General features: G+C 41.9%; 1 long non-coding RNA gene across 1 annotated transcript in view; it reads right to left on the bottom strand.

Moving 5' to 3' along the window:
* Positions 1–1,825: 1,825 nt before the first annotated feature.
* LOC106725905 overlaps positions 1,826–8,776 on the bottom strand; it is a 16,509-nt gene continuing 9,558 nt past the window's right edge. The window contains exon 3 of the long non-coding RNA XR_001361908.1: positions 1,826–1,856. This is a non-coding gene — a long non-coding RNA (uncharacterized LOC106725905). The remainder of the gene's footprint in view (positions 1,857–8,776) is intronic.

Raw genomic sequence — 8,776 nt, 5'->3', positions numbered from 1 at the left:
TTGTTTTTTTAATACATATGTTGTTGTCCTCGGAAACAGCACCACACTGGTGGGATCAGACTGGACCTGGGTTCAGCAACCTCAATACTTGAGTTCTGGTTAGGAAAGAATTCAGAATCAAGACTCAAACTATAAGTGAACATTTACTTAGAAAATCACAGAGGTAGAAATAATGTGTAGAAGAAATGGGCTTAGGAAAAAAATTATAGAGGTAAAGGAAAGGGCCCTTGCAGCTTGGAAGTGAGGAAGGTAATGGTGACTCACCTGGGGGGGAGGGGTTAGGAGGGGGAAAGGGATATGCACCTGCATGCTCCCAAGAAGGAGAGCACACTGGGTCCTCCGTCCTAAGGGTTTTAAGGTGGAGATTTTAGGGGAGGTCCCAGGGGAAGATCTCAATACAATATTCAGCAGCTTTCCAGGTGTGTCCTTTCAGGGTCTAGGTTTCCACTGTTGGGTCAGAGCCAGGGCAGGGGGGTCATTATCCAATGCAACTGGTCCTGAGGTCAGCCTTGGTGTTGCTTGTCTGGTTTTGCTGCTTTCTGGGCCTAGAGCTGAAATACAACAGAGGGGTGAAAGTTATCTTTAGGGAGGAAAGGTCAGGGGGCCTAAATGGCATGACCTTCCAGTGATATGCTAGGGGAGGAAAGGTCACCTTGGGATGAAGTCCTGCCCTACAGTTGTCCTTTGCTAGGTACCTGGGGCTTTCTACCCTGGTGACGTTCTATACCTGGCCCATCCTTGCTCTGCCCAAGTCTGTCTACCACACATATATACCTATGATAAATAAGGCACGGTAAGAGATTAACACAATACCAAATAATAAAATAGAATGATTGTAACAATATACTATAATAAATGTTATGCAAATGTGGTCCATCTCTCTCTCTTTCAAAATAGCTTACTGTACTGTACCAACCCTTTCACTTAAAGCAGGGGTGGGGAATCTTTTCCTGCCAAGGGTCATTTGGGTATTTATAACATCATTTAAGGGCCAGATAAAATTATCAATTTAAAAATTAGCCTACATTAACTCATAAGCTGTGTCATTATCCTATCCTATATAATAAAAGCATAATATGCAAATCGACTGAACAGCAGAACAACTGGTCCCCCGTGGGCAGGGGGGGGGGTTGGGGACCGGCGAGCAGGCGGTGCTAGGCCAGCCAAGGCACGTGCCAGTGGGCAGAGGGAGGGGATGGCTATCTGGGGGCATTGGCAACCAGCAGCAGCAGAAGGGCGATTCGGGGAGGCAGGGCCAGCTGCTCATATCCCCTGACCAGTCTGCCTGATTGCCTCCTGCAGAGGGAGGCCAGACTGAGGCTTAGGCCCGCTCCCATCAGTTGGACATCCCCTGAGGGCTCCCAGACTGGGAGAGGGCGCAGGCCAGACTGAGGGACCCTCCCCTCCAGTGCATGAATTTTCGTGCAACAGGCCTCCAGGAGTTTCCATAAGTTTATGTTGAGGAATGAGCTGTCTTGGAAAATATTGTTTTGTTAATTAAAAAATCTTGCTAGAAAAAAAAAAGCCTGCTATATTTGGTCAAAGATTTAATTAACTCATCCCTAATGCCTTGATAGGGCCAGACCAAATGATTTCTCGGATCTTATATGGCCAGCAAGCCGGACATTCCCCACCCCTTACTTAAAGGAAGCATTTTAAGTAAAAGCTTCTCTTTAGCATATTCATATTGCCAGCATCACTCCCTTGCCTCTTGGGGCCATTATTAAGTATAATAAGGGTTAAAGGAACACTAGCACTGGGATACTCCAACGGTCAGGCTGGTAACCGAGATGCTTACGAGTGACCAATGGTGGGTGTACACAGCGTGGATGTGCTGGACAAAGGATGCTTCACGTCTGGTGCAGGACCACTTGAGAATTCATCACGCTGTCCAGAACAGTGTGCAATTTAAAACTTGTGAATTCTTTGCTTCTGCAATTTTCAATTTAATATTTTTGGACCGCGGGAGGTAGACCCCTTGTCATTGAAACAGCAGAAAGTGAAACCATGGTTAAGGGGGGACTACTGTATTGCTACTATTTAGTTTTATTCCACATTTTAAAATATTTTGTAATAAGCAAGATTCTTTACCCTTTTCTCATACCCAATTGGACAATGCATTCTCTTCCCCTGTTTTCTTGATTCCTCATTTTCTGACAGTGTTAAAATTTAACTGTTGAACATCTGCTTTTTAAGCTTTTGAAAAACACTCTGTCCTTTTGACTTTTTGACTTTCTACATCGGATGCACATACTCCACAAAACTCTGTTTTCTTCCATGTGATGATCTTCTTCTCAGATTTTGCCCAATCATTAATGCAAGGTTTCATAAGAGACCTAATGAAGTGTGAAAGGAATCTGGGACCTTTGCGACTTATTACTTAACAGACTCTTACTGAACCTTTCAGTGGGGTTGGATATTTAACCTTAAGCCAAAAAGAGCCAAACTATTTGAGCATTTGTTGTAACAGAAAGTCTCACTTTTTCTACGCTATATTGTTGGACCTTTCCTTTTGAATAAATAGTCACCCCCTGTTGATGTGATGTATTTCTCCCCAATTCCCTCTATTTGGGATTTGTTGGAGCCTTTTATCAGGCTACTGACAAGGGAGTAAAGTCACTCTCATCTTCAAGCAATTGTTTCTTTTCCCTGCGTGCTTGCTGGCAGTACACAATGTGGTTAGAAGCATCGACTTTGAAGCCACACTGCCTGGGTCCAGATCTTGGCTTCCTCTCTTATAGTTTAATAGCCCTATGTCTCTGCTTTCATACCCTTATTTGCAACATAGTATATAGTTGCTTAGAGTTGCAGCTGAGAGGCTGGCAAGTGAGGCGGCGAACGTTGGAATCTGCAGCAAGCAAGCCTCCCTGCTCGCTTCAGTGCCTGGCTGCCGGCTGCCATCTTGGCTGACAGTTAATTTGCATATACTCACTGATTAGCCAATGAAAAGGGTAGCGGTCGTACGCCAATTACCATGTTTCTCTTTTATTAGTGTAGATAGCCCTATGTCTCTGCTTTCATACCTATGAAACAAGTGCCTATGTCACAGGTGTGTAGAGAGGATAAAAATGAGATGATCTGTGTAGAGTGCTTAGCACAGCTCTTGGCATTTGGAAAACCTGCAACCCATGGGGGATTGGTGTTGTCAGCATCCTTGGGTGGAAGCAGAGGCGAGGCGACTCCTTTCATGCTGTGTGTGAAGTGTTATTGAGCCTCGATCGCCCTGCTTGCTCTATACTCCCCCCTTACCCTTAGGATGGCCTCACAGTCACCCATTCTATTGGCCCCAAAGTGTGATTCTATTGCATTGGACCCCACCTTAGTTCTGTGAGACATCTGTAGGTCTAAATTGGATGACCCTGCAAAGCTTCTTCTGGTTATGTTATTTGGGGACCTGGCAATGATATTATAATATGACTTAAGACAACAAATGATACTTGATAAATGCTCTTTTTCAATAAGCAATGAGAGTCTTAATATTCAAGTGTTGTGGCTTTGTAATTGAAAATAGGTTGCTTTTCCTTCATTCCTCAAAAAATATTCGTTCAGTTCCTTTTTGCCAGGCATGGTGCTGGACAATCAGATTAAAATAGTGAACAAACCATAGTTCCTGCTCTTGTGGAGTTCACAATCTAGTTGGGGGTGGGGGGAATGAATGACTACCCAAATGATACAACTGCATTTGAGGAAGTATCAGGAGGGACATGCTTGGGGTGTTATGAGGGTATGGAGAAGGATATTCTACCAGTAACAGCAATTCCTGGGAGCTTGTTAGACATGAAGAATCCTAGTTTCCCCCAGACACACTGAATTCAGAAATGCATTGTAATCAGATCCCCAGTGATTCATATGCATGCTACAGCCTGAGGAGCACCGATGTGAAGGGAAGCTCACGGGACTAAGTGTTCCTTCCAACTGGCTACTGAGCAGCTATGTGACCCCTGGGCAAGTTGCTTAACCTCTCTGGGTCTCATACTCCTGCTGTTATAGAACAAAGTAGAACCAAGAAAAAAACTAAAACAGCATTAATACTACTCACTTTGCATATCACACTGAAATACTGTGAATATGAAATGGACTGGACTGAAACTTACATGAAAATGTACAACAGAAAGGAGTTACTGTAAATCTAAGCTGTTGTTACAAATATTGAGAAGACAGAGTAGCTCTGTGAGGTGAGGGACCTGTGACTACCTTTAGTAGAATTGGAAATGAATTGTTTTCATAAATGGCAACACAATTCTGGCATGTCTGTATCATATGCAGCCTGGATTAGGTAACACATTTTTCATTGGGTGGCTTTCTGTATAGGAGAACTTAATGTCCACATGCATAGACATGCATAGAACTTAATGTCCACATGCCCTGTTATCACCAATGCGGCAACTGAACTGGATGGTGTTTCTTAACTTCCCACTAATAGCTATGCATTATCTAGCCATGCCTGAGTTCAGGGATCTACAGTCTATTAATTAAGGTCCTGGTATCCACTCAAGTGGCCTTGCAACCTTCCCAGCTCTGTGGTCCCTTAAAGAGATTCTGCATTTGAGAAGAGAGGTCAAAAAGTGCCTGCTAGAATCCTTATTTTTAATGGCAATACCTCATCGGAGTGCACTGTGCTAAGTGTTTTGCATAGATTATGTAACTTAGTCACGTAGCGAGCAACCCATGTAGAGGTGCAAGCTCAGAGGAATTGAATAAAATGCTCAAGTTCACACAGGACACCCTGACTGTGGTGACACAGTTAAGAAGTGAGAGAACTAAGACACTCCACTCAAAACCATCTGCCTCTAGAACCCTGTTATTAATCATTCCGTTACTCTGCCTCATATCAAGCCACAGAAGTTAATTACCACTGGCTCCTCATTTGGAAGGCAAGGAGTTTGCACTACAATGAAGCATCTTAATCCTATACTCAGGGATTCGTGAATAAACTGAAACCTAGCTCTGAGACATGATGGAGAAGAACTGCTTCAGTAGAACCTGGGGTCACAGTTTGAGAGAGGATCTTAAATGTGTGGTGTTTGTGTGACCCGCAGACCAGGTTGCTGTTCTGGATTGCTCTCTACATGACTGTTATTTGCTGACCTTACTGGGAGCAGGCCTACTAACTGAGCAAGCTGAGGGCGAGTTGCCATGTAGGCCGTTCTGGGATCAGTAATGAGCCCAGGCTTATTTATAAACCCACAGCAAAGGCCCCTGAGCTCACCCTGCCATCTGACTTGGGACCTTGGTGAGGGAAGATTAGAGCAAGAGCACAGGAGTCCTTGGTGGCCACCTGGGTTTCCCGTCTGAGCCATGTGCCCTTTCCACCAGGAGTTGGCTGCAGACTATTCTTGGAGGGTCAGTGTCCCTAGACTCCTATACAAGGTGTGATCTTCAAGTATAGAGACTGACCTTTTGGATGTTGTTTATAAAGTTTATTATGACTTGTACCATGCAGATAATTTGCTCAATAAATATTTATCAAGTACTCACTGCCTATCTGATAGTGTTGTAGGCCTAGGGAAATACTGTGGTTCCTGTCCACATGGAACTTGCTTTCTGACGGGGAAGGTAGACAACAAACTGATAAACACATAAAAATTTCAGATAGTGCTAGGTGCTTTGACAAAAATGAAACAGAGCAACGAGAGAAGGGTTTCTGTAGGGAAGAAGGTTTTAGCTAGGAGGGACTAAGAAACTTTTCCTGAGAAGATGACATGGGAACAGAGGCTTGATTGATGAGGAGCCAGTGAGGTAGAGACCTGAGAGAAGAATGAGGACTTCGGATGCAGAGAATAGCAGGTGCAAAGGCCCTGCTATTGCAAAACATTGGGAAGTGCAGTGTGACTACAGCTTAGTAGACATGGGAGTTAATTTTTCAGGATTGATACCAGTCAGCTTCTATGCAATTTCTCTGACATTTGTCCCAGCACCTAGGTGGTTAGGGAAACTGTCATGGCAGAATATGAAAAGAATATGAGGACTTCTGGTGTTCTGTGTCCTTTGTGCGGGCACACATCACAACTAATGTTGAACAATGAACCCTCTCTCTGGGGATTGCAATTTTTCTCATGGTTATTCCAGGCTGATCATGTCTGGCCCCTTTGTCACAATGTTAAGCAGCTCCATCACTCTACTAGTTAAATTAAAAAGCTGAATCTTTAGGACAGCGTTTTAAAAACCATAAGCAAAGCAAAATCACATCTGCTGTAGTTTTTTATAACAGCTTTATTGAGATATAATTCATATACCCTACAATTCACCTCTTTAAAGAGTACAACTCAATTACTTTTAGAATATTTACAGAGTTATGCAGTCACGACCACAATCAATTTTAGAACATTTCATCAACCCAAAAACAAACCCCATATTCATTAGTGCCCATGAGGAGTTGCTCCCCTTTCCTCCAACCTACCCTCCTTCAAAGCCCCCACCCCTGCCAGCTCTAGGCAACTCCTAATCTACTTTCTGTCTCTCTAGATTTGCCTATTCTGGGCATTTTATATAAATAGAATCATGCAATATATAGCCTTTTGTATGTAGCTTCTTTATGGTCAAATAATATTCCATTGTATGGATATACTATATTTTATTATCCATTCATCAGTTGACAGACATTTGGATTGTTTCCACTTTTTAGCAATTATGAATAATGCTGCTATGAACACTCATGTACACATTTTTTTGTGATGGCATATATTTTCAGTTATGTTGTGTATATACTACTTTGAACCTTTTGAGGAATTGCAAGTTATTTTACAAAGTGTCTGCCCCACATCTATAGTTTTTAAAAGTTTTTTTTTCTTGAACTCTAGGGGAAAAATTTTTGTCACCGTGATAATCCTCAGGATTTCAAATGTCAAGTAGGTAGATGATGAAATAAAGGCTAAATATAAAAACATTAATTTGATTTGAGTTTTAAAGCCTTCACCTATTTTCTTTAAATCTCCATGCTAGCTAGGAGAAATCTCCTTATTACTCAATTTCATGTAAAAAAGTTAATCACATAAGAAATTCCTCACATTTCCTTCAAGTACCTCGGGGCAGATAATAAACATCCAAGTTAACATGAGATACTTTTTCATTGAAGGTGGTTATGTTTATTCAATTAGTATTCATTCATTGGATACCTACTCTAACCAGGCACGTTCCAGGTGCTGGATAATTTCCTGGTTGTTTTCTACTGTAGGAGGTTCACTTTATTAGTTGTGTGGTTGGAGGATTACTGTGTAGTACAAATAATTCTTATAGTTCCTTTCCCATAAGCAGACCCTTTGAAAATTGAGTTTTGGGTTCTTGTTATTCATTAGCTGCACACTTCTCTTTATAAAATATGCTATTTGGGCCATACAAAATAATCTTGACCAGCCAAAGAAAAGCTGAACCAATCACCTGTCCAAGAATTACATCTAATTCAGAATCCAACTCTTCCGTTCATTAAGACCATTGTTGACAGAAGGCAAACCCAAGTTGACACCTGAGGAATAAGACTCAAGTAAGTCTTCTTGGTTAAAAGGCTAATTTTCAGACTTTGTTGGTTGCTGGACTTTGTTGATTTCTCAGACCAGTTATCATACCTGCCTGTCACTACAGAAACTCTTCTTGAATGAATTTCAAGGACTCCGATGCAGCTTTTGACAAGACATTCTGAAAGGATGTTATAAATGACAACCATTCATAGTCACTGTAAACTTATCAGTGGATAAAATTTTTCTTTTCCAATTATTGGAGAGGGAGGATCAGAATCCTGACTGGAATTCTTTGGTATATTCATGAAAGTAAGCACACATAGAGCACTGTGTGTTAGGCTATTTTATCTGGTTTAAGTCACTGAATTTTCACAAACACAATATGAGATAGGTATTATTCTCTCCCGTTTTTATAGATGAGGAAATAGGCACAGAGATGATAAGGAACCTCATCAAGGTTACGAGGTAATAGGTAGACTTGCCTTCAGGGCTGTGTGCTTTAATCCTCTATTCCCTTTGCCTCTTATCATTCAACCTTTGAAACGTCTGTTTTTTCATCTGAAGAATTAGGTCAAATGCTACATTGAGTGTGGGGTTGTACCTGCTAATCTCCAAGGTTTATTCTGGTTCTAAGATTGATTCAAATTCAGCAGTTTCAAAAGAAGCATGCATGCCCAGCTGATATATCTCAGTGGTTGAGCATCGACCCAGGAGGTCACAGTTTGATTCCAGGTCAGGACACATGCCCGGGTTGTGGACTTGATGCCCAGTGGAGGGCATACAGGAGGCAGCCAATTAATGATTCTCTCTCATCATTGATGTTTCTCTCTCTTCCTCTCCCTTCCTCTGTGAAATAAAAAAATATATACTTTTTTTTTAAAGAAGCATTATCAAGACACAAAATATTCTGGGAATGTTAAAATACCCAGAAGCAGCCTTTTTGAGCTATATGTATGTCTGGATGGTCAGGTTCAATGGAAGGAAATGACCATGATTATAATTGTTCATGATGTTGTGAGTTAATTGAGCTTTCATTTGGTGGGTGCCATAATCCAAGTATTTGTACTGTGGGTCATACCACTCTAGATTTAGAATGAAATGATTTTTCTCTGAACACAGAGTGATGGCTTTGGTTGTGGATAGCAGAACTGCTGGCATGCCTCTGTCTGAGTCAGCTGTGCCTCTGGTGTTTGATTGATATTTGCTTGTTGCTGCCAAAGGATCTGGCCCCTTCCTTCTAAGGCAGTGGTTCTCAAGCTTGGCTGCACATTAGAATCACCTGGGAATCTTTTTAAAATCCTGATTTCTGGGCCTCATCCTCT

This window comes from Myotis brandtii, unplaced genomic scaffold (assembly GCF_000412655.1).
Source record: "Myotis brandtii unplaced genomic scaffold, ASM41265v1 scaffold196, whole genome shotgun sequence".
Classification (NCBI taxonomy): domain Eukaryota; kingdom Metazoa; phylum Chordata; class Mammalia; order Chiroptera; family Vespertilionidae; genus Myotis; species Myotis brandtii.
The sequence above is the reverse complement of the archived record's forward strand: the minus strand, read 5'-3'. Positions and strand labels throughout refer to the sequence as shown.